We start from the raw sequence: 27142 nt of genomic DNA, 5'->3' as shown, positions 1-27142 counted from the left end.
GGCACATGGAGTTTAGAGGAATGCGACGTGATCTTACTGAAACATATAAGATTCTGAGGGGGCTTTACAGGGGAGATGTTTCCCCTTGTGGGGCAATCTAGAACAAGGGGCCATAGTTTCAGAATAAGGGTTGGCCCATTTAAGATGGAGACGAGGAGGAATTTCTTCTCTTAGAGAGTTGTGAATCTCTGGGATTTTCTACCCCAGAAAGCAGTGAAAGCTGAGAGAGACAGACTTTTGAGCTATGGGGAGTTCAGGGTTATGGGAAATGGGCAGTAAAATGGAGTTGAGGTCAAGATCAGATCAATCGTGATCTTATTGAATGGTGGAGCAGGCTCGAGAGGCCAAATAGCTCCTATTTCTTATGTTCGTATGCTGCTATATTGGGTGGAACGAAAGACTGCGGTATTAATTTTTTTTATTCATTCATGGGATGTGGGCGACGCTGGCCAGGCCAGCATTTATTACCCATCCCTAATTGCCCTTGAGAAGGTGGTGGTGAGCTGCCTTCTTGAACCGCTGCAGTCCATTTGGGGTAGGTACACCCACAGTGCTGTTAGGAAGGGAATTCCAGGATTTTGACCCAGCAACGGTGAAGGAACGGCGATATAGTTCCAAGTCAGGATGGTGTGTGACTTGGAGGGGAACTTGCAGGTGGTGGTGTTCCCATGCATTTGCTGCCCTTGTCCTTCTAGTTGGTGGAGGTCGCGGGTTTGGAAGGTGCTGTCTAAGGAGCCTTGGTGCATTGCTGCAATGCATCTTGTAGATGGTACACACTGCTGCCACTGTGCGTCGGTGGTGGAGGGAGTGAATGTTTGTAGATGGGGCAGGCAGATTGGTGAGGACGAGGTCAAGTATGTTTTTCCCTCGTGTTGGTTCCCCCACCACCTGCCGCAGACCCAGTCTAGCAGCTATGTCCTTTAGGACTTGGCCAATATTGGTGCTACCGAGCCACTCTTGGTGATGGACATTGAAGTACATTTTGTGCCCTTGCCACCCTCAGTGCTTCCTCCAAGTGGTGTTCAACATGGAGGAGTACTGACTCATCAGCTGAGGGAGGGCAGTAGGTGGTAATCAGTAGGAGGTTACCTTGCCCATGTTTGACCTGATGCCATGAGACTTCATGGGGTCCGGAGTTGATGTTGAGGACTCCCAGGGCAACTCCCTCCCTACTGTATACCACTGTCCCGCCACCTCTGGTGGGTCTGTCCTGCCGGTGGGACAGGACATACCCGGGGATGGTGATGGCAGTGTCTGGGACATTGTCTGTAAGGTATGATTCCGTGAGTATGACTATGTCAGGCTGTTGCTTGACTAGTCTGTGGGACAGCTCTCCCAACTTTGGCACAAGCCCCCAGATGTTAGTAAGGAGGACTTTGCAGGTCGACTGGGCTGGGTTGCCGTTGTCGTTTCTGGTGCCTAAGTCGATGCCGGGTGGTCCGTCTGGTTTCATTCCTTTTTATTGACTTCGTAGCAGTGACAACTGAGTGGCTTGCTAGGCCATTTCAGAGGGCATGTAAGAGTTAACCACATTGCTGTGGGTCTGGAGTCACATGTTGGCCAGACCAGGTAAGGACAGCAGATTTCCTTCCCTAAAGGACATTAGTGAATCAGATGGGTTTTTACAACAATCGACAATGGTTTCATGGCCATCATTAGACTAGCTTTTAATTCCAGATTAATTGAATTCAGTAATCTATTGGGACAAAACTTCTGTCACAGGTTATCTTTATATCCCATTTCTTTTTTTGCTGAAATTAGATATCCAGGACTCCACCCAACAACAACAACTTGTGTTTATATGGCACCTTTAACATAATAAAATGCCCATAGGCACTTCACAGTACTGTTAGAGAGCAAAATTTGACATCAATCCACAAAAGACAATGGGAGGCCGATTGCCAAAAACCTGGTCAAAGAGGTAGGTTTTAAGGAGCGTCTTAAAGGAGGAAAGAGAGGCAGAGAGGTTTAGGGAGGGAATTCCAGAGCTGGGGGCCTAGGCAGCTGAAGGCGCGGTCACCAATGGTGGTGCAATAAAAATTGGACATGCTCAAGTGGCCAGAATTAGATGATCACAGATATTGCTGAGGGTTGTGGAGTGGAGGAGATTAGAGATAGGGAGGAGGTGAGGCCATGGAGAGATTTGAAAACAAGGACGAAAATTTTAAAATCAAAGTGTTACCTAACCGGGTGCCATTGTAGATCAGCGAACACAGGGGTGATGGATGAAAAGGATTTGGTGTGAGTAAGGACATGGGCAACAAAGTTTTGGATGACATCACGTTTATGGAGGTTAGTATCCAAGGGTAGAGAGTAGATCCACATTCAGCCAGTTCTTGGAACAGGATCCTTGGAAAGTTTTGAGGAGAAGCTCGTCTTGTATTCAGTTTGTCTCCCCAGTAGAGGTACCAGCAGAGGCCAGATGTGTTTGAATGTTTCTGGATCTCCAAGACAAGATTTTGATAATATATACAGAAAGCTAAATGAATTTGGTGCTTCCATAAGGAAGGGAGTGAAAGTTATGAGAAATCTTGTTTGGGACTTTAAGGCTAACAGGTGTTGGGGTTGGGGTTGCTGTCCACTTGTTGGACTTGGCCCAAGAAGAAGGCCAACCTCCCTCACCCAACTCAGCAAAGTCAGCTCATGAATCAAATTAGAATAGACTCACTGCACATTTTTCACAAGTGCAGGGAGCACTATTTGGCAGCAGAGTGGGATATCCAGAGTAAATGACCTCTTAAAAGATAGCAGCTTCCACTTCAAACTAACCTGTTTTTTGGCTGCGGCAAATCTGCAAGGACAGCAATGAAATATGACAGTGGGAAGGTGGACAGTGCTGCCTCCTTTGATGAAGAAAACAGATGTTTTCCTCGTGGAGGTGCAGTAGTATCTGCGAACAGGACAATCACCCTATTGGTACTGTTTGACACCTTTCTCTGTGCTTCAATTTACAGACAGCATGGCAGGAAGTGGCATAATTTGTCAACAACTGTCTCTCATCCATAGGTCAACTAGAGCAGTTTAAAAAGAAAAGCTCTCTGGCTTGAGTTAATGTGCTGACGTAAGGTAGGCTGGTAGTTGCCAATGCTAAAATGAAAAAGAGAACTTGCTTTTACATAGTATTTTATCGCATTGTCAGAAAAAGACTTTATAATTAATGGAGTTGCAGGAAAATTGTGTATGGCAAAGTCCCATAAACAGCAAATGAATGAGTGGTCAGATAATATGTTTCTGGTGGTGTTGGCTGATGGCCAGTGTTGGCCAGGACACTGACAATTTGCTGCTCTTTGAATAGTGCTCTGGGATCTTTTACATCCATCTAGGCAGGCAGGTGTGTCCTTGGTTTAAATCTTATCTGAAAAAGCCTAATTGAGTATATAGCTATAGCATGTATGCCATAATCACTGTACCCTTTAGTGTAGCATCAGCAAAGAATCATGGAAGAACTACCAAAATCTTTCACATCTTCACTTTCATGACCATTTTACCTTAGCATAAACTTTGTGACTGGCACTCAGAAATGTTTCTATACATCTTTCATGTTATTTCCTCAAATCAACCCAAACCTTTATTATTCTTGCATGTGGCTTTGTTGTGCATTCATTCAAGATGGGATGTAGGTTGAGGTGGCATTCTTCACTTTTCCAAATGCTAACAGCTGCACATGCTGTATGTTTAGTTACGACTGAGGCAGGAGGAGTACACTGTTTATTCTGGTTCCACTTCTCCACGGGTCACAATATATATTTAAATTTTTTCCCACTTAGCGATACAATCAATCATAGACTCTATTTGTATCCCAGAATAAAACACACCAACCAGGTTTCTTTAATAAACAACAAAATTATCAGTTTATTATAAAACAAGTCTTAACCAGTAATGAAGTAAATCATAAATACACAGGCTGAAATATTAAAGTTCCCTTTTTACCTTAGCCCCTCACCCTCACACACACACATATAGACACATATATACCGGTTAACCGGAAAAATAAAAGGAATTGTTGTGTAGAGCTTTGTTACAAAAAAAAAACAGACAAAAAAATCACACGGGCTGAATACATGCTCATTCTTAAAGAAACAGCAAATGAAATATGTTGTGTTCCCAAATTGGCTTCTGAGTACATGTACATGGGTCACTGAGATCTTTTAGAATAGTTATTTTCAGGTGGCATTGAGAATTAATTTAGCATGCTTTCTTCAAAGACAGTAGATGAGTTGACACAGTGGACTTCTCAGGGTCTTTCAGAGAGGTGCTGGAAAGCTGAGCTGGCTTGTGGTTTTCTCTCCTTTCTTGGAAATTCTCTTCTGTCTTCGGAAGTTGTCTTCTCTCTTTATACAGTTCAACCTGAACTCAAAACAGTTCAAAAACGAAACTGACAACAGGTCAACCTTTTGACCGCCATCAATCTTGACCTGTCACTTCTTTGTAAACAACTTCTCCAGGTGTCCAAAGTTCTCTGTTTATTGAGCTGGAAGTCAGGTGGTTTCCTGGAAAGGCGGGTTTTCCTCACAAGACCTCTCAGTGCCCCTTTTAAAAAACATTTCCAGAGACTGTATTTTCAAAGTCAAGTGGCCTTTACATGACCCCCTTTGAAAACCCCAAAGTATAACATTTCTTAGATCTTTCAAAAATGAATCCTCAAAAAATAAATTAACAAAACACTGAGGCACTTTCATAACAGGTTTAAAGGCTATTCATGGCCAAAAACAGACAGCAAGGACTATTGGATGATTCAACCTGAGAAGATTGACATGAAGAGGCATTTACACTAACAGTTAGGGTGCAGTTGTAGAATGTGAATACTAAGGAGAGCTAGTCCCCACTATTGCATGCCCCTTCAAACTCATTCAGACCCAGGCTGATTCTGGATAACAGTATATGATGTATTTACATTGGAACACTGTTGATAGCCATTTCATACAGGCATCATGCTAATATGTGTTCCCTTTTTCTTTATATAGGGGTCTCCCAAGATGATGTAGCTGATACCAGAAACTAGCAGTCCATCTCATGTGCACATGTCACACATACCTGATAGCACAGACACCTGGTCAGATATATTCATTCAGGGTCAGGAGGAAGCCCAAAGTTGAAGCACACAACACAAGTGAGGAGGAGCAAATGGAGGTGGCAGCAGGAGGGTATAATGTTCTTCCATTGCAAGAGCCAGGGATTCTTACCTTTTGGCCTGTAGAAAGGTGTTCATAAATGAGTAGAAGCTTTTCAGGCAGCTTTGTGTGAAGCATCCTGCATAAATGTCAGAGACTGTGAAGAAATGTAGTGTAGCTCTGACATGTGTGTATCAATGCATGAGGGATGCAGTCTCATGAAATTTGCAGTCCACCATGGAGTGAGTGACAACTCCGTAAGCTCTCAAGGAGGGGAGTCCAAAGTGCATATGCTGTTCTATCGATATTGAGATCTTGGGATTATGAGATCTGGGATTCCAGTTTGCAGGATTGGGCATGTTAGGGGAATTGATTGAGAGAGCCTTGATATTGTGCTTCACATTCCTCGATGGTGGATATTGTTCAGTCCCAAGTCAGCCTGAAGGAATGGCCTGGCAGGAGGAGGCATAGATGAGTCAGCTAACTCCCAGTAAGACTATCCTTCCATTTAACTCAGCTGGCTCCCTCAAATGACTTAGTTGGCGCTCAGAAGTAGTCAAGAACAATGAGGCAGTGCAGGAGTGGAACTGTTGGCAGTAATTGCACAGTTACCTTGAGACCCAAAACAAAACCTGTGCCTTCAGGAGAGAAAGGGAGGAAAAACTTAGGTACATTTTTTTTTGTGTTTTTTGTGTGGCATACTTTGATATGAGAAACAAGGTCTGCAGAGGTAGATCCAAGAGGTTGGGATGCAGAATGCAGAAGTTCATTTGTGATCATGGTATTTTATTTACAATGAGTCAGCATCTTATTTACTTCTGACAAAACTGCAGACAAGTACAATTTTTCACAACTGCATATTGAAGTATTAGTTTATGTGATGATAGTTTAATGTGTTATGACCGAAGTGGGAGGAGTGTGCTGTTTATTCTAGTTCCACTTCTCCACGGGTCACAACATATATTTAAATTTTTTCCCACTTACTGATACGGTTAATCATAGACTCTATTTTTATCCCAGAATAAAACACACCAACCAGATTTCTTTAATAAACAACAAAATTATAAGTTTATTATAAAACAAGTCTTAATCAATAATGAAGTAAAGCATAAACACACACATTGAAATATTAAAGTTCCCTTTTTACCTTAGTCCCTCACACGCACACACATACACCAGTTAACTGGAAAATAAAGGGATTTTTGATTTTAGAGCTCTATTCCAGACCAAAAAACCATTTGGGCTGACCACTTGCTCATTCTTGAAGAAACAGCAGATGAGATATGTTCTGTTCCAAAACTGGCATACAGTTTGGCCTCTGAGTACACGTAGAGGGGTCACTGCGATCTTTTAGAACAGTTCTTTTCAAACAGTGTTGAAAATTAATTTAGCAGGCTTTTCTTCAAAGACAGGAGATGAGATGAGTTGACATAGTGTACTTCTCTGGGTCTTTTAGAGAGCTGCTGGAAAACTGAGCTGGGGTTGTGGTCTTCTCTCCTTCCTTGGGAATTCACTTCTCTCCTTGGAAGTTCTCTTCCTTTTTATACAGTTCAACCCCAACTCAAAACAATTCAAAAGCGAAACGACAACAGGAGGTCAACCTTTTGACCTCCATCAATCTTGACCTGTCACCTCTTGGTAAACAACTTCTCCAGGTGTCCAAAGTTCTCTGTTGTTTATTGAGCTGGAAGTCAGGTGGTTTCCCAGAAAGGCTTGTTTTTGTTGCAGGCAGTCAGGTGGTTTCCCAGAAAGGTTTGTTTTCCTCACAAGACCTCTCAGTGCCACTTTTATAAAACATTTCCGGTAACGGTTTTTCAAAGTCAAGTGGCCTTTACATGACCCCCTTTGAAAACTCCAAAATTTAACCTTTCTTCAATCTTTCAAAAATGAATCCTCAAAAAAAAAAATTTAACGAAACACAGAGGCACTTTCATAACACTAGTCACAATTGTAAAATTATTTTAATGGGCATAGAATAACATAGGAGAGTAAACACAAATTAAATAACACTCTAAACTTACCATTTTGGGTGTGGCATACTGCCTGTGCAAAGATTATGCAGCTTGTGAATGCTGTGAGACTATGTGCAGTGTGGAGTTGTTAAGTATTATTTTCCTGGTGTAACTTAGTGTTTTAGATTGACATTTGTTGAATAGCTGCCATGTGGATTGTGATATTTTCTGCTACTCCAGAGCATTTATTATTGTGTAATTGCACACCTTAAGTGATGCAAAACTAGTACCTGAAAAAAATTATAAGGGTTGTTTGAGTATCCAGGTAACATTTCCCCACGCAAGTGTTCATGTAATCTTTGAGCATTGCCATTTTCTTAATTTGTGACAATTTTAAGGAGGAAAAATTCTATTTCACTTTGAAGATTATATTTGTACAAGATTATCAGATCTGAGTAATTCAAAAAAGTGTTGACATTTGTATTTTTTCACCCATCCACTAATAATATTCTTCTCTATCAAGTGCTGATGATCAAGTGATTGCTGCTACTTGGGCAACACTGATGCGATCTATTATTTATTAACTACAGTGAAATAGTCACAGGATTCCAGAGGTACGGTGCTTGTGTGGTGGTGTTGTAACTTCACCATTATACGACTGATTACAACATTACATTGCCCATCACCCAACATTAGGTGACAGCCCCAAATTGCAACCTCAGTAATCTCAGTCATTGCCAAAACAATCCCTTTTTGTGTTTTCCTGGAAACTTGCTAAGTGAACAGACCAATGTGAAAAATAACATATGATTGGAATACATGAGATTTCCCATCTCAGTGAAATAAAGTCATTGAAAGTATATTCTGGTTTTTCCAAATTGTATTGAAGATGATTTTGCAGCTGAGCAATGTTGTATCATAAAAGAAGTATGGTGAAAACAGTAGTGAACCCATGAATAAATAATCCATGAGCTTATGAGAAAATTCTGAACCTACTGAAATGGAAGATTCTCCATGCACACAGGACTTTTATCATCACAAAGCACATCTTCCAAAGCAAACAACCCTCCCCAATACTGTCTCCTCCTCCATTTAAGCTCTCCTAGTCGTATTCATGGCTACCCCCTCTTGGCCTCTCTATTCCTCTCAATCACAGACAAAGCCTTCTCTGATCACTTTTTCCTATCTCTCACCATTCACATACCCTTCTGCCTTTCATCCCCATCTCCTTCTGTGTCTGCCACTGGGGAAAAAAACTCTTTCCCCAAGTCACTTAGAACTGCACTTTCAAATTCTCAACTATCTAGTCTTTGACCTTCCATTCACCAAAAGACTTCGGCAGTTGTCAGTCTGCTCAATCACTCCCTAACTTCTGCTTGTGATGTCCCTGTGCCTGGTAAAACCCTTACTTTCTCCAACTCCAGCTGTTGCTCCACCCCCCCGCCCCTTGCAGGATGACCTTAATCTTTGCTCTCTTAAGTCCACCTAACTTAAAGTACTTCTTTCAATTTAGTATACTGTATTTGCTGCTCATAATGCAGTCTCCTCTACATTGAGGAGACCAAACGCAGATTGGGTGACCGCTTTGCAAAACACCTCCGCTCAGTCCGAAAGCATGACCCCGAGCTTCCAGTGGCTTGTCATTTCAACACAACCCCCTGCTGCCATGCCCACATTTCTGACTTTGGTCTGCTGCAGTGTTCCATTGAACATCAACGCAAGTTTGAGGAACAGCACCTCATTTTCCGATTAGGCACTCTACAGCCTTTCGGACTGAACTTTGAGTTCAATAATTTCAGAGCATGACTGGCCCTTTTTTAATTATTATTTTATTTTGTTTTTTTGCCATGTGCCTGCCTCAAACTGGGGTTTTCATGTTTGTGCTTTTGGCGAGGGCTGTTTATTATTTTGTATTAACACTCTCTCTGCACTAATGCTTTGTCTTTCACCACACCATTAGTACACTCTCTTTGCCTTTACCCCAATGCCTCCTTGTCAGTTAATCTCTCTGGTCCTCTGTTCTATCACACACCTTCCCTTTTGTTCTCTTTTCCACCCCTGCTTTACTTACTTAAAACCTAATTTTCTAACCTTTGTCAGTTCTGATGAAAGGTCACAGATCTGAAACATTAACACTGCCTGTCTCTCCATAGATGGTGCCAGAACTGCTGAGTATTTCCCCCAATTTCGGTTTTTATTATTAGTCAAATAAAATAATGCTAGGGAAATTAATGGGGTTAAAGGCTGACAAATCCCCAGGGCCTGATAATCAACATCCCAGAGTACTAAAGGAAGTGGCCCTGGAAATAGTGGATGCATTGGTGGTCATCTTCCAAAATTCTATAGACACTGGAGCAGTTCCTACAGATTGGAAGGTGGCAAATGTAACCCCACTATTTAAAAAATGAGGGAGAGAAAGAACAGGGAATTACAGACCAGTTAGCCAGGTCACTCCACTGACCACCTCCAGGCGCGTATCCATTGTCTCTCGAGATAAGGAGGCCCAAAGAAGAAGAAGAAGCCTTACATCAGTAGTGGGGAAAATGCTAGAGTTTACTATAAAGGATGTGATAGCAGAACACCTGGAAAGCATAAGAGGGAAAAGAACAAAGGCAGCATGGGTTTACGAAAGGGAAATCATGTTTAATAAATTTACTAGAGTTTTTTGAGGTTATAACTAGTAGAATAGATAAGGGAGAAGTAGTGGATGTGGTGTATTTGGATTTTCAGAAGACTTTTGATAAGGTCCTACATAAGAGGTTAGTGTGCAAAATTAAAGCACATGGGATTGAGGTTAGTTGACAGACAGGAAACAGAGAGTAGGAATAAACGGGTCTTTTCCCGGTGGTAGGCAGTGACTAGTGGGGTACAGCAGGGATCAGTGCTTGGGCCCAGCTATTCACAATATATATTAATGACTTATGTGAGGGAACTAAATGTAACATTTCCAAGTTTGCAGACCACACAAAGCTGGGGGGGAATGTGAGCTGTGAGGAGGATGTAAAGAGGCTCGAATGTGGTTTGGACAAGTTGGGTGAGTGAGCAAATGCATGGCAGATGCAGTATAATGTGGATAAATGCGAGGTTATCTACATTGGTTGTAAAAACAGAAAGACAGATTATTATCTGAATGGTGATAGATTGGGAAAGGGCAAGAGGCAACGAGACCTGGGTGTCCTTGTACATCAGTCACTGAAAGCAAGCGTTCAGGTGCAGCAAGCAATTAGGAAGGTGAATGGTATGTTGGACTTCATTGCAAGAGGCTTTGATCACAGGAGCAAGGATGTCTTACGGCAGTTATACAGGGCCTTGGTGAGACTACATCTGGAGTATTGTGTGCAGTTTTGGTCTCCTTATCTGAGGAAGATGCTCTTGCCATGGAGGGAGTGCAAAGAAGATTTACTAGGCTGATTCCTGGGATGGCAGGATTGATGTATGAGGAGAGATTGGGTCGACTAGGCCTATATTCACTAGAGTTTAGAAGAATGAGAGGGGATCTCATAGAAACCTATAAAATTCTAACAGGACTAGACAGGCTAGATGCAGGGAGGATGTTCAGGAAATAGTACTGATTTGAGTTACTATTCATGGTTTTATTGCAAAATGACAGAACTGCATCCTTTTGAATATTACCATAGCTGATCTATTTGCACAATATGGCTATATGCCAAACAAAATCCCTGTCTTTAATTTACTGGGCACAAATTGTTCTTTGTTCTGTGAATTTAAAAACTGGTTGGAAAGGAAGAAATGAGAGTAGGAGTTATGGACTGTTTCTTAGAGGAGTTGGAAGTGGGTAGCAGTGTCACACAGTGTTCTGAGCCCGCTTCAGTTCAATGTGCGCATCAGTAATTCAGATATAGAGCTAGAGGGAGTAGAAGTTAGGCAGAAAGGTTAACATGACAAACAATCCATGTCGACATTTAGCATCCACTCAAGCAAACAGTTCTACTCACATTGACCCACCTTGTTCCCATATCTCTTCAACCTCGTTTCCTTCATTCACCTATCCAATCTAACTGTGAACTTGACATTGTTTCTTCCTCCACCACTAACCCTGAAGGTGAATTCCTCACCCTCACTATTCTGTGTAAAGTAGTTTTTCCTGCCCTCTGTTCAAAATCTCTTACTTTTGATCTTATATCAATGACTGCCTGTTCCTGACCTCATAACTAATGGAAACAGTCTGGTTCTATCTACTGACAACATAAGAAATAAGAGGAGGAGTCGGCTATTTGACTCTTCGAGCCTGTACTGCCATTCAATAAGATTATGGCTACTTCTACTCCTCCGTATCCATGGCTGTCTGGAGTAGAAAATTCCAAGGATTCACAACTATTTGAGGGAAGAAATTTCTCCTCATCTCAGTTCTAAATGGCCGACACCTTATTCTAAGACTGTGACCCTGTGTTCTAGATTCCCCAGCCAGGGGAAACATTTTCTCAGCATCTACCCTGTCAAGCCCCTTAAAAATTTTGTATGTTTCAATTAGATCACCTCTCATTCTTCTAAACTCCAGAGAATATGGTGTAGTCTACTCAATCTCTCCTCATTGGACAATCTCCTCATCCCAGGAACCAGTCTAGTAAACTTTTGTTGCACTCCCCTCTAGAACAAGTTTGTCCTTCTTTAGATAAGGAGACCAAAACTGCAGACAGTACTCAAGGCCTGGCCTCACCAATGCCCCGTATAATTGTAATAAGACTTCTTTACTCTTATACTCTAATGGCAGCTGTGTCCCATAATTTCATAATTTTATATCACTGAGTAATCTGATTTTTCCAACATAAAAGCCCCAATTTTTTGACACTTTGTATTTCCTTTTAATGTCCAGATTTTCAGATGATTCTGAAATAAGAGGCAAAGCAAATAATTCTGAGAACCCTAATTGTGTGTTCTCGTTGTATTTAGTAGTGTAGCTGGGGCGTTCTGGAGAAAGTCTCAGACTCAGGATAAGGCCTCCTAAACTAGCATCCTTCGTGCTGCTCTCTTCTCGCAAGCCTAATGTCATGTGACTGTTACATCATCACTCTTACAGTGGGAGGGGTTCTTCTCACTGTCTTCAGCATTAACCCTTTACATTCTTATACTGCATCTCCCCCCAAGTCATTATCCAACATTTTTCAAACATATTGTTATGACCGCTCAGGAAAAGGCCCCAATCAATCTGTATAATTCTGATGGCACTGTCAGTTCAGTCCCGTTGCTCCACAAGTTGCATCATATTTCTTTAAGCTTTCCAAATCGAAGAAAAAAGCAGCCAAATTGAACAATCTAGTAACCCCCGAATGAAACGAACCAAACCAGGTATCTTTAGATATCAACAAATTAACTATTTATCAAAAAAACTAAAATCTTAAACACTACTGAGATAAACCAATATCTAAAGACCTTATAACTTCTTATTTAAAAATATAACTCCCGCATTCACATACATATACTTGATTTTAAATTAGCTGACCTAAAAAATAGAAAAAAAAGTCTTTGCAAATTACGTTCCTGACGAATGGTCTTCCAATACAACCAGTCAAAGTTCACTTGCAGTCTTCCAAGGCCCAATGAAAACAGAAGGTCCTTCCAAAGATAGGGGTTCAACGGTTTGGCTGTTGTAGTATTAAACTTTTCTTTTTTCCCAGCGATGAACACAGCAATTATCAATAATTTGTTGTGAAAGAAACAAGCTTTTTCCTTATTTTTTTATGGAATTAATTTGGCTTGAAGCTTTGTAGAATTTTGAGAGAGCAATAACACAGCGTTTCTTCCTTCAGTTTAAATTGTCTCAGAGCTCGTCTTCTTCCTTCAATTGCTGGAACAATTTCCCTCTCTGCAAACCAGTCACAACTGGGCAGTTTTCAAAAGTCACACTGCAACATTGAATCTTGTGTCCTCTCCCTCTCTGTGGCTGTTTCTTGGCAACCAGAATGCACCCTGGCTCGCTGTGCCTCTGCAGAGTGCTTAAAGTTGCACTGTTTTTACAGTCTTAAAGGCGCACCGCAATATTTCCGAGGAGAGAAAAAAAAGCACAGGACCATGACAATGTATACATACTTATCTACTACCCTCTCTTCCCCCCTCATCTCTGACTTCACAGATTTAGTCTGTTAGGAGGTTTGACTAATCATCCTGATCGGTTTGTAGTCTGACTGGGTTGATCAGTAGTCTTCCAAGTAAGTCTGGATCGCTGACTTGGTTGATCTTTATTGCGGATTGTAGCATTCTGTTCGTTTTGGGTTTGTTCATTTTCATCTTGGTCTTCCAAATGGCTGTTGCTTTTGGGGAATAGGGATAATATTTCTCCTATTTCTTCGTATGTTTCCTTCAGTCATGTGTATCACATATGATGGTAATTCTAATGTCTGAATTACTGTACCTTCCTTTCCTAGGTCACGTATCCATACTTTTAGACCGTTGATCAATTTGGGTAAGTTTCTGACTCAAAATCTTCCATTATAATTTCAGGTTTGTTGCCTTCTAAACAAGTTTTCCCTGTCTCTTATTTTTCTCATTGTTCTGGCCATTCAATCCTGGAAGCAATTTTTTAGGCAACACAAAAAGCTGTGTTCTTATCTTCCCGCCCGTCAGTAATTCTGCAGGTCAAATCATCATCCACAAATCAATGGCATCGATTGATAAATTAGAAGTGAAGCTGGAAGATTCTTCAGTAAAGACATTTATGGTTCTTACACCTCTTTCTACTTCACCGTTTGACACTTCAGTGAACTGAGCAAAATATTCATTTGCAATCTGTGCTCCGTTATCTGACAGTATTTTGTCAGGAATACCATGTGTCGCAAAGACGTCTTAAAGAATTCTGATAACTGTTTCTGTTGTCGTGGAATGCAATCTTCGCACTTCTATCCACCTTGAGAAGTAATCGATGATTATTATGTATGACTTCCCACTGAATATGAATAAGTCCATACCTAGCCTTTGCCAAGGTCTGGTTGGAAATTGGGTAGTTAACAGAGGTTCACGCTGCTTTGGCCTCTGTATCGCGCAAATCTGACAGTTCTGGACCACATTCCCGATGTCCTTTGATATTCCAGACCACCAAACTGAAGAATGTGCCCTCGCTCTGCACTTGGTTATTGCCAAATGACCCTGGTGTATTTGATCTAAGATCTCTGGTCTCAGTGAACTAGGAATGACTAGTCTGTCAGTGTAAACTAACAAGTCGTCGTTAATGGTAAAGTATTTCCAATACTCATAGAACGTTTTCATTGTTCTCCCACCTGGATGTTCTTGTGGCCACCCTTGTGTGCAATATGCCTTATGCAAATGCATTCTTCATTGCTTTTTGGGCCCTGCTGTATCACTTGCAACTTCTGTGAGCTTGCTGGCCAATTTTTGGTTGTATTTTGTGAATATGATTCTATCTCGTATACAAAATTCACTTCTTGCTGTATCAGATGGTCTACCGTCGCCCGTGGCTGACGTTTGTATCTTTCCTTGGATGTATACTGTCTCATGCAAATACCTCATTAATCTTAGACAAAATCTTTGTATTCGTGGAGGCATTTTTGCAATCTCCTTTTCGTCTGACAAAGATAGCAAAGGTTTATGGCCTGTCTTGATGACAACACTCAATCCCACTATGTAATCAGAAAATCTTTCACAAGCCCATGTGATGGCTAGCGCTTCTTTTTCTATAACCGCAAACCTTGTCCCTGTGTCTGATTTAAGCTCTAGATGCGTATAATATTGACCTACGGGAACCAGCAGGTTGCTCCTTATAAAGAACTGCCCTTAAATCAGTTGAGGAGGCATCTGCCACTATTGTCATAGGTAGTGTAGGGTTGTAGTGTGCCAAGATGTCCAGTGATGTAAGCATCTTTTTAATCTTCTGGAATGCTTGTTCTTAGTGGGAATTCTGATACCACACTTGCTGTTTTTTTAATAAGTTGTCTCAGCGGTTCATATCTGTGCTACGTGAGGTAGAAAATTTGCTAATTGGTTTACCATTCCCAGGAATCTCTGAAGCTGCTGAACGGTAGTAGGAGTAGGAAATTCTTACGGCCTGCATCTTCTGTGGATCTGCCATTATACCTTCACTGCTCATTATGTATCCCAAGAAACAAATTAATTTCTCGGAAAATTCACACTTCTCGTTCAGAGTTAGCCCTTCTTGAAGTCTCTGTAGAGCTGCTGGGACTCTTTGGTCATATTCCTCTACTGTCTGCCCATGTATCAGGATGTCATCCATGTGACATAATTCCTTTGAGCCCTTCTAAGATGTTAGACATAGACCTTTGGAAGATCTCTGGTGTGGAAGTTATTCCAAATGGTAACTGACTGAAACAAAACCTCCCGAAAGGTGTTATAAATGTGGTCAGTAATCTTGAGGTCTTATCTAGAGGTACCTGCCAAAACCCGCTATTGACATTGAGTTTTGTAAACGTGATGCTCTGAGAGAGTTTCGCCTAGCTGTGCACATTGGGTGAATCTCATGTGCTACTGCTTTGTTGAGCTGTGTTAAATCCACACAAATACACAGTTCCATTTTGTTTTGGGACAGGAACTGTGGCCGAACACCACTCCATTGGTTGTGTTACAGGAGATATAATCCCCTTTTTGTCATCTTTTCTAATTGATCTTGAACTTGGTTTAATAATGGATGAGGTATCTTTTTGCATGTAAAGATGCACATTGGCCCTTCCTTAAGTGTGATTCTATACTCCATCTTGAGTCTTCCAAGCCCTGTGAACAGCTTTGGGTATTCTGCTTGAAAGTGATTCTTTACCCCTGTTTGCTTGACTTTGTCAATCTTCTTGATCAAATGCAGGTCTAAGCATGCTTTTCTACTCAGTAAGGAAAATGTTTGATTATGCAAGACATATAAGGTCTCCATAATTTCTCTCCTTCCATATTAGAGAGTTACTTGAAGTTTACTTTGATAGCGACTTTGATAGCGACGTTTAAGAGGCATCTTGACAAATACATGAATAGGATGGGAATAGAGGGATACGGTCCCCGGAAGTGCAGCAGGTTTTAGTTTAGGCAGGCATCAAGATCAGCGCAGGCTTGGAGGGCCGAATGGCCTGTTCCTGTGCTGTACTGTGCTTTGTTCTTTTACCTTTTGCTTTCATTTTTGTCTCGCCTGGACCATGCAACTGTGCATTCGCCAGTTGTAGGCAATGTCTCATCAACTGTCTTGTTCTGACAGAAGTGTGACGCTAGCACCTATGTGCAGTTTAAAATTCCTAAGGTGTCTATTTGTGTAGATGTCCACCATCCAGAATCCTTGGTTTGAGTCATTAATTTCTCCTAGGAAATCTCCTGGTTCTTTGACTTCTCTATATTGATGCGTTTGGTTCATTGCTCTTTGCTTGAAGGCCTTCTGCTTTGCACGTTTAAGCGAAGAAATTTTACTATGGAACATTTTCTCATAAAGTCCAGTCTTTTTGCAATTGTAACACTCTGCTTTACTTGCTGGACACTGCTTCCATCTGCATGGCTCCACAGCATCGACACGGTTTCCTGGTGTCATGCACCTTCTCACCTGTATGTGTTGTCTTTTCCACAAAGTGCTCTCTGGCTTTGACTTTGGCTTTCACAAACTGTACAGCCATTGGACTTCTTCTCATCCACGGCTTGTCTTCAGCCCACACAATGGCCTTATTTTGTTTGCGAATTTCCGCCTGTCTTACAATCTGAATGGCCTTTTCAAGTGTGAGGTCCTCTTTCAACTGCAAAAGGTCTGATAAGGATTCATCAGCTATGCCAACAACAATTCAGTTCCTGATTAGTTCTGCCTTTAATTCACCATATTTGCATCCCTCTGCCAATCTGTACAAATCATTTATTTGAGTCTACCGATTCGCCTATCTTCTGCGTCTGCTTGTTAAATTTGGCTCTTTCAAGGAACTTATTGCTACAAAGATTGAAATATTTATCAAAAGCTTGAAGTACTTCTTCAAATTTATCAGAAGCCTCGTTTATCCCTTGCAGTACTATCACTTCGTCCACAATCGCTCCTATTGAATATAAAAGGGTATTCAGTTGTTCTACTTCTGATCTGGTATGGAGTTGGGAAGCAAACCTAAATCGAAGGAATCTTTTCCTCCAAAAGGCCCAATTTTGTACCTGATTGGGTCCTTCTAGATCATGGAAACTCTGACATTCTGAATTTTGACTCTATATCGCTTTCATTGCTTTTGCAAGCCTTTCTTGGGTGCTCCCCTTTTGTATTTAAATCTTTCAGGCTTGAATGGAGGCGTTTGCAATCTTTTTGAGGATTTCCTGCGCTTTCCGACCTTTCCCGCGCTTTCTCTCCGTGGTCTGGCTGAGCAATGGCTGCCGACTCCACCTGACTCTCAAGTCGCTCTTTGCCCAAGATCAACTTCTCTACACGTGTTTTTGACTCAGTGCGCCGTTAACAGTTAATGGCCCCTTTCAAAATCTCTCAGCTGATCCTGGACCATTGCCCGACGCTGAAACTCGGACCCATTCGCTGGACTTGGATGTCCCGTGGGGCAGTCCGAGATGCTGCAGGGCTTTCTCACCAACTGTCTGCTTCGTCTGTGGCTACGGAGCTGCACTTGAGTTCATTGCAGTCCCCTGACTAGATCTGCTATTCTCTTGGCGCTACTTCACGAGGTAAGGAGATCTTCAAATTTTTCTGGTCGTTTTAACTGATGCCAGCATGTTGTGTGTTGTTGTTGTATTTAGTAGCATAGCTGGGGAGTTCTGGAGAAAGTCTCAGACTCAGAATAAGGTCAACTAAGAACACTTTACTATTTACACAATACTATATCCACTCTCATCAAGCCTCCTAAGCTAGCATCCTTCGTGCTGCTCTCTCTTCTCCCAAGCTTAACCTCATGTGACTGTTACATCATTCTTACAGTGGGAGGAGTTCTCTCAGTCTTCAGCATTACCCTTTGCATCCTTATACTACATTAAGGGGCCTGATTTTTAGGTTCCACCAGCGGTGGGAACAGAGGCGGGTGGGTGTTGAAAATAGTGGCGCTGGCTGGCGTGCTGATTTCCTATCTCCGTTCCTGCTGCCAGCGAGTTTCATCATGGCGTGGGAAAGCCGGCCTTGAGAACCCTCCTGATTTGCAAATAAGTCCAATTAAGCGAGTTAAGGAGCTAGAACATAGAACACAGAACAGTACAGCACAGTACAGGCCCTTCGGCCCACGATGTTGTGCCGACCCTTTAACCTACTCTAAGATCAAACTAGCTACATACCCTTCATTCTACTATCATACATGTACCTATCCAAGAGTCGCTTAAATGTCCCTAATGTATCTGCTTCTACTACCACCGCTGGCAGTGCATTCCATGCACCCACCACTCTCTGTGTAAAGAACCTACCTCTGACATCTCCCCTAAACCTTCCTCCAATCACCTTAAAATTATGCCCCCTGTGATAGCCCTTTCCACCCTGTGAAAAAGTCTCTGGCTATCCACTCTATCTATGCCTCTCATCATCTTGTACACCTCTATCAAGTCACCTCTCATCCTTCTTCGCTCCAATGAGAAAAGCCCTAGCTCCCTCAACCTTTCTTCAAAAGACATGCCCTCCAGTCCAGGCAGCATCCTGGTAAATCTCCTCTGCACCCTCTCTAAAGCTTCCACATCCTTCCTATAATGAGGCGACCAGAACTGAACACAGTATTCCAAGTGTGGTCTAACCAGGGCTTTATAGAGCTGCAGCATAACCTCGCGGCTCTTAAACTCAATCCCCCTGTTAATGAAAGTCAACACCCCATACTCCTTCTTAACAACCCTATCAACTTGGGTGGCAACTTTGATCGATCTATGGACATGGACCCCAAGATCCCTCTGTTCCTCCACACTACCAAGAATCCTGTCTTTAAGCCTGTATTCTGCATTCAAATTCGACCTTCCAAAATGAATCACTTCACACTTTTCCAGGTTGAACTCCATCTGCCACTTCTCAGCCCAGCTCTGCATCCTGTCAATGTCCCTTTGCAACCTACAACAGCCCTCCACACTATCCACAACTCCAGCAACCTTTGTGTCATCAGTAAACTTACTAACCCAGCCTTCCACTTCCTCATCCAAGTCATTTATAAAAATCACAAAGAGCAGAGGTCCCAGAACAGATCCCTGCGGAACACCACTGGTCACCGAGCTCCATGCTGAATACTTTCTGTCTACTACCACCCTCTGTATTCTATGGGCCAGCCAATTCTGTATCCAGACAGCCAAATTTCCCTGTATCCTATGCCTCTTTACTTTCTGAATGAGCCTACCATGGGGAACCTTATCAAACGTCTTGCTAAAATCCATATACACCACATCCACTGCTCTTCCTTCAACAATGTGTTTTGTCACATCCTCAAAGAATTCAATAAGGCTTGTGAGGCATGACCTGCCCCTCACAAAGCCATGCTGACTATCTCTAATCAAACTATGCTTTTCCAAATAATCATAAATCCTGTCTCTCAGAATCCTCTCCAGTAATTTGCCCACCACCGACGTAAGACTGACTTGTCTGTAATTCCCAGGGTTATCCCTATTCCCTTTCTTGAACAAGGGAATAACATTTGCCACCCTCCAATCATCTGGTACTACTCCAGTGGACAGTGAGGACGCAAAGATCATCGCCAAAGGCGCGGCAATCTCTTCCCTCGCTTCCCGTAATAACCTTGGGTATATCCCATCTGGCCCCGGGGACTTATCTATCCTCATGTCTTTCAAAATTTCCAGCACATCCTCCTTCTTAACATCAACCTGTTCGAGCATATCAGCCTGTTTCACGCTGTCCTCACAAACGTCCAGGTCCCTCTCACTACTGAATACTGAAGCAAAGTATTCATTGAGGACCTCCCCTACCTCCTCCGACTCCAGGCACAAGTTCCCTCCACTATCCCTGATCGGTCCTACCCTCACTCTGTCCATCTTCTTGTCCCTCAAAGAACAAAGAACAGTACAGCACAGGAACAGTCCATTCGACCCTCCAAGCCTGCGCCGATCTTGATATCTGCTTAAACTAACACCTTCTGCACTTCCGGGGCCCATATCCCTCTATTCCCTTCCTATTCATGTATTTGTCAAGATGTCTCTTAAACGTCGCTATCGTATCTGCTTCCACCACCTCCCCTGGCAGCAAGTTCCAGGCACTCACCACCCTCTGTGTAAAAAACTTGCCTCGCACATCCCCTCTAAACTTTGCCCCTCGCACCTTAAACCTATGTCCCCTAGTAACTGACTCTTCCACCCTGGGAAAAAGCTTCTGACTATCCACTCTGTCCATGCCGCTCATAACTTTGTAAACCTCTATCATGTCGCCCCTCCACCTCCGTCGTTCTAGTGAAAACAATCCGAGTTTTTCCAACCTCTCCTCATAGCTAATGCCCTCCAGACCAGGCAACCTCCTGGTAAACCTCCTCTGTACCCTCTCCAAAGCCTCCACGTCTTTCTGGTGATGTGGCGATCAGAATTGCACGCAATATTCTAAGTGTGGCCTAACTAAGGTTCTGTTCAGCTGCAACATGACTTGCCAATTTTTATACTCTATGACCCGACCAATGAAGGCAAGCGTGCCGTATGCCTTCTTGACTACCTTATCCACCTGCGTTGCCACTTTCAGTGACCTGTGGACCTGTACGCCCAGATCTCTCTGCCTGTCAATACTCCTAAGGGTTCTGCCATTTACTATATACCTCCCACCTGCATTAGACCTTCCAAAATGCATTACCTCACATTTGTCCAGATTAAACTCCAACTGCCATTTCTCCGCCCAAGTCTCCAACCGATCTATATCCTGCTGTATCCTCTGACAATCCTCATCATTATCCGCAACTCCACCAACCTTTGTGTCGTCCGCAAACTTAGTAATCAGACCAGCTACATTTTCCTCCAAATCATTTATATATACTACAAACAGCAAAGGTCCCAGGACTGATCCCTGCGGAACACCACTAGTCACATCTCTCCATTCAGAAAAACACCCATCCATTGATACCCTCTGTCTTCTATGACCGAGCCAGTTCTGCATCCATCTTGCCAACTCACCTCTGATCCCGTGTGACTTCACCTTTTGTAACAGTCTGCCATGAGGGACCTTATCAAAGGCTTTACTAAAGTCCATATAGATAACATCTACTGCCCTTCCTTCATCAATCATCTTCGTCACTTCCTCAAAAAACTCAATCAAGTTAGTAAGACACGACCTCCCCTTCACAAAACCATGCTGCCTCTCACTAATAAGTTTGTTTGTTTCCAAATGGGAGTAAATCCTGTCCCGAATAATCCTCTCTAATAGTTTCCCTACCACTGATGTAAGGCTCACCGGCCTATAATTTCCTGGATTATCCTTGCCACCCTTCTTAAACAAAGGCACAACATTGGCTATTCTCCAGTCCTCTGGGACCTCACCTGTCGCCAATGAGGATGCAAAGATTTCTGTCAAGGCCCCAGCAATTTCTTCCCTTGCCTCCCTCAGTATTCTAGGGTAGATCCCATCAAGCTCTGGGGACTTATCTACCTTAATGCTTTGTAAGACACCCAACACCTCCTCCTTTTTGATAATGAGATGACTGAGACTATCTGCACTCCCTTCCCTAGGCCCATCATCCACCAAGTCCTTCTCTTTGGTGAATACTGATGCAAAGTACTCATTTAGCACCTCGCCCATTTCCTCTGGCTCGACACATAGATTCCCATCTCTGTCCTTGAGTGGGCTAACCCTTTCCCTAGTTACCCTCTCGCTCTTTATATATGTATAAAAAGCCTTGGGATTTTCCTTAATCCTGTTTGCCAATGACTTTTCATGACCCCTTTTAGCCCTCCTGACTCCTTGCTGAAGTTCCTTCCTACTGTCTTTATATTCCTAAAGTGCTTCATCTGTTCCTAGCCTTCCAGCCCTTACAAATGCTTCCTTTTTCTTTTTGACTAGGCTCACAATATCCCGTGTTATCCAAGCTTCCCGAAACTTGCCAAACTTGTCTTTCTTCCTCACAGGAACATGCTGGTCCTGGATTCTAATCAGCTGACATTTGAAAGACTCCCACATGTCAGATGTTGAATTACCCTCAAACAGCCGCCCCCAATCTAAATTCTTCAGTTCCTGCCTAATATTGTTATAATTAGCCTTCCCCCAATTTAGCACCTTCACCCGAGGACTACTCTTATCCTTATCCACAAGTACCTTAAAACTTATGGAATTATGGTCACTGCTCCTGAAATGCTCCCCCACTGAAACTTCGACCACCTGGACGGGCTCATTCCCCAAAACCAGGTCCAGAATGGCCCCATCCCTAGTTGGACTATCTACATACTGTTTCAAGAAGCCCTCCTGGATGCTCCTCACAAATTCTGCCCCATCCAAGCCCCTAGCACTAAGTGAGTCCCAGTCAATATTGGGCAAGTTAAAATCACCCACCACCACAACCCTGTTACCTTTACATCTTTCCAAAATCTGTCTACATATCTGTTCCTCTATCTCCCGTTGGCTGTTGGGAGGCCTGTAGTAAACCCCCAACATCGTGACTGCACCCTTCCTATTCCTGAGCTCCACCCATATTGCCTCGCTGCATGACCCCTCTGAGGTGTCCTCCCGCAGTACAGCTGTGATATTCTCCTTAACCAGTAATGCAACTCCCCCACCCCTTTTGCATCCCCCTCTATCCCGCCTGAAGCTTCTAAAGCCTGGAACATTTAGCTGCCAATCCTGCCCTTCCCTCAACCAATTCTCTGTAATAGCAACAACATCATATTTCCAAGTACTAATCCAAGCTCGAAGTTCATCTGCCTTACCTGTTATACTTCTCGCATTGAAACAAATGCACTTCAGACCACCAGTCCCGCTGTGCTCAGCGACATTTTCCTGCCAGCTCTTCCTCTTAGTCCTACTGGCCTTATTTACTATGTCCTCCTCATTTATTTCACTAGCTGTCCTACTGCTCTGGTTCCAACCCCCCTGCCACACTAGTTTAAACTCTCCTGAGTGACGCTAGCAAACCTTGCAGCCAGGATATTAGTGCCCCTCCAGTTTAGATGCAACCCGTCCTTCTTGTACAGGTCCCATCTGTCCCTGAAGAGAGCCCAATGGTCCAGATATCTGAAACCCTTCCTTCTACACCAGCTGCTCATCCACGTGTTTAGCTGCTCTATCTTTCTATTTGTTGCCTTACTGGCACGTGGCACAGGGAGTAATCCAGAGATTACAACCCTAGAGGTCCTGTTTTTTAACTTCCCACCTAACCCCCTAAACTCCCCCTGCAGGACCTCCTCACTCTTCCTGCCTATGTCATTGGTACCGATGTGTACCACAATGTCTGGCTGTTCACCCTCCCCCTTCAGAATGCCCCCTGTCCATTCAGAGACATCCTTGACCCTGGCATCAGGGAGGCAACATACCATCCTGGAGTCTCTTTCACGTCCACAGAAGCGCCTATCTGTGCCCCTGACCATAGAGTCCCCTATAAGTATTGCTCTTCTGCGCTTTGCCCCTCCCTGCTGAACAACAGTGCCAGCCGTGGTGCCACTGCTCTGGCTGCTGCTGTTTTCCCCTGATAGGTCATCCCCCCCCCCCCCAACAGTATCCAAAACGGTATACTTGTTAGAGAGGGGGATAGCCACAGGGGATTCCTGCACTGACTGCCTGCCCCTTCTAGCGGTCACCCATCCATCTGCCTGCACCTTGGGTGTAACCACTTCTCTAAAACTCCTGTCTATGACGCTCTCTGCCACCTGCATGCTCCTAAGTGCATCCAGTTGCCGCTCCAGCCGGTCCATGCGGTCTGTGAGGAGCTGCAACTGGGTACACTTCCTGCAGATGTAGTCGCCCGGAACGCTGGAAGCGTCACGGACCTCCCACATCTCACAGGTGAAGCACTTCACCCCTCTAACTGACATTTCTAGCACTAATTAGTTAATTAATATAAAATAAATAAATACTTATTAAATCCTTACTAAATTGTTATAATTAACTATGTGGTCCCTAGTGCTAGATTTCTACAATAAATACTAAATGCTGTCTAAATACAGTAATCTCCTCCCTCTGGTTTAGTTATTCTACTTATTAATTTGTTAATTAGTGTTTTAATCAATTTTTATCAGTTTTATTTTCAAATTCAGTACAGATTCCCTACCAGCCAATCAGGTCACAGCTTTCGTGTGACGTCACTTTTTCAGTTTCTTTTCCCCACCCGAGGTAACTTCCCGGTCCGGAACTCCGCCCTTCGAGTCTGCTCCGAGAATCCCCGAGGTTAACTCCGCCCTCCGAGTCTGCTCCGAGAATCCCCGAGGTTAACTCCGCCCTCAGAGTCTGATCCGAGAATCCACGAGGTATGTTTTTTGTACTTACCGCTCTGGAACTCCGCCCTCCGAGTCTTCTCCGAGAATCCCCGAGGTATGTTTTTTATACTTACCGCTCTGGAACTCCGCCCTCCGAGTTTTCTCCGAGAATCCACAAGGTAAGTTTTTTATACTTACCGCTCTGGAACTCCGCCCTCTGAGTTTTCTCTGAGAATCCACAAGGTAAGTTTTTTATACTTGCCGGTCTGGAACTCCGCCCTCTGAGTCTTCCATAAGTGTAGAACGCATTGGGATTTACCTTAATCCTACCCGCCAAGACTTTTTCATGTCCCCTTCTAGCTCTCCTAAATCCATTCTTCAGTTCCTTCCTGGCTACCTTGTAACCCTCTAGAGCCCTGTCTGATCCTTGCTTCCTCAACCTTAAGTAAGCTTCCTTCTTCCTCTTGACTAGCTGTTCCACATCTCTTGTCATCCAAGGTTCCTTCGCCCTACCATCCCTTCCTTGCCTCATCGGGACAAACCTATCCAGCAGTCGCAGCAAGTGCTCCCTAAACAACCTCCACATTTCTGTCGTGCATTTCCCTGAGAACATCTGTTCCCAATTTAAGCTCCCAAGTTCCTGCCTAATAGCATTGTAATTCCCCCTCCCCCAATTAAATATTTTCCCATCCCGTCTGCTCCTATCCCTCTCCATGACTGTAGTAAAGGTCAGGGAGTTGTGATCACTATCACCGAAATGCTCTCCCAGTGAGAGATCTGCCACCTGGCCTGGTTCGTTGCCAAGCACCAAATCCAATATAGCCTCCCCTCTAGTCGGCCTATCTACATATTGAATCAGGAAACCTTGCAGCCAGGATATTATTACCCCTCCAGTTCAGATGCAACCCGTCCTTCTTGTACAGGTCCCACCTTCCCCAGAAGGTATCCCAACGATCCACATATCTGAAGCCCTCCCTCCCACACCAGCTCTGTAGCCACGTGTTCAGCTGCACTTGCTGTCTGTTTATAGCCTCACTAGCATGTGGCACCGGTATCAATCCTGAGATTACTACTCTGCTCGTCCTGCCTTTTAGCTTCCAACCTAACTCCCTATATTCGCTTTTCAGGTCCTCATCCCTTTTCCTATCTTATGTCATTGGTACCGATGTGTACCACGACTTCTGGCTGCTCCCCCTCCCCCTTAAGAATCCTGTGGACTTGATCCGAGACATCCCTGACCCTGGCACCCGGGAGGCAACATACCATCCGGGAGTCTCGTTCGCGACCACAGAATCTCCTGTCTGTTCCTCTAACCATTGAATCTCCTATCACTATCGCTCTCCTATTCTCCCCCCTTCCCTTCTGAGCCACTGAGCCAGGCTCAGTGCCAGAGACCTGGCCGCTGTGGCTTTCCCCTGGTAGGTCCCCCCCAACAGTATCCAAAACGGTATACTTATTATTGAGGGGAACGGCCACCGGGGATCCCTGCACTGTGCGCCTGTTCCCTTTCCCTCCCCTGACGGTCACCCAGCTACCTTTATCCTGTAACTTAGGTGTCACTACTCCCCTATAGCTCATTGAGAGCTTGTAGAGGGCTAGCTTGAGAGTTTGGTGGCGGCACACAAGCGGCACGCTCGGTCAGCTGATCTTATCCTCACCCATTGTCTATATATGCCCAATCCCTGAATACTGGACAGGAGGAATGTAATTTTGGTCACAATTGCAAAGAACCTTTGCAGGTCTCATTTGTTTGTGAGGATCCTTCAGTCCATTTCAATAGCCATAACAACTGCAGTGCACTCCTGAAAATTCAAAGCAGTTTTATGCACTGAAAAATTGTATTAATCGATACTTTAAATTGAGCAAAGTAAATAACAGCAAAGAGGGAATTTTGAAAAAAAACATTGAATTATCAGTTAATTTGATTCAAACAACTCTGAATTAAGAAGAGTAGACTAGTTCTTTTGGAATCCTAATGAGAGAGCAATACAGTTATGTCAGTAGTGTACACATGATAGTATTAAATGTAAAGATTTACTTATAAGAAAATAAGTCCTCTACATATTTGAATTTAAACTTTGAAATAAAATTTCTTGTGCCTGCCATGTGAATCCATCTTCTGGCCATTGAGTCTGTTTGTTAAGTTTCTTCTTCCTCATTGCAAGTATTTGCAATTATCTTCTTCTTTGGCCTCCTTATCTCGAGAGACAATGGATAAGCGCCTGGAGGTGGTCAGTGGTGTGTGGAGCAGCGCCTGGAGTGGCTGTAAAGGCCAATTCTAGAGTGACAGGCTCTTCCACAGGTGCTGCAGAAAAATTTGTTTGTCGGGGCTGTTACACAGTTGGCTCTCCCCTTGCGCCTCTGTCTTTTTTCCTGCCAACTGCTAAGTCTCTTCGACTCTCCACACTTTAGCCCCGCCTTTATGGCTGCCCGCCAGCTCTGGCGAACGCAATTATATAGTGACTTTAATGTAGTGAAATGTTCTAAGGTGTTTCATTGGAGTGTAATCAGCCAAAAATTGACACCCAGCCAAAGAAGGAGCTTGGTCAAGGTAGGAGGTTAAAGGAGGGTCTTAAAGGAGGAGACAGAGGTAGACAGTCAGAGAAGTTTATGGATGCATTTGCAGACCATAGGGCCTTGAGTACTGAAGGCCTGGCTGCCAATGGTGTGGCGAAAGAAATAGAGGAAGCATAAGGCCAGAGTTGAGGGAACGCAGAGTTGTAGTGATGGAGATTACAAAGTTAGGGAGAGGTGAGGACAAGAAGGAATTTGAACATGAAAATGAGAATTGTAAAATTGTTGCATTGGTGGACTAGGAGCCAACTTAAGTCAGTAAGCACTGGGATGATTGATGAATGGGACTAT

At 43.5% G+C, this 27142-nt stretch overlaps 1 protein-coding gene across 6 annotated transcripts in view; it reads left to right on the top strand.

Moving 5' to 3' along the window:
- The window catches only part of cdk19 (cyclin dependent kinase 19), a 308467-nt gene that overhangs the window by 6788 nt on the left and 274537 nt on the right, over window positions 1–27142 (top strand). Inside the window, exon 1 of one of the 6 annotated variants that reach the window (XM_068027315.1) lies at window positions 4979–5110. The exons of the other annotated variants lie outside the window; for them this stretch is intronic. The gene's annotated coding sequence lies outside the window, so the exon portion shown is untranslated. Of the gene's footprint in view, window positions 1–4978; window positions 5111–27142 lie in introns of those variants that run through there. 6 annotated transcript variants of the gene reach the window in all.

This window comes from Heterodontus francisci, chromosome 3 (genome assembly GCF_036365525.1).
Source record: "Heterodontus francisci isolate sHetFra1 chromosome 3, sHetFra1.hap1, whole genome shotgun sequence".
Taxonomy (NCBI): Eukaryota; Metazoa; Chordata; class Chondrichthyes; order Heterodontiformes; family Heterodontidae; genus Heterodontus; species Heterodontus francisci.
This window is presented reverse-complemented; position numbering and strand designations above follow the sequence as displayed.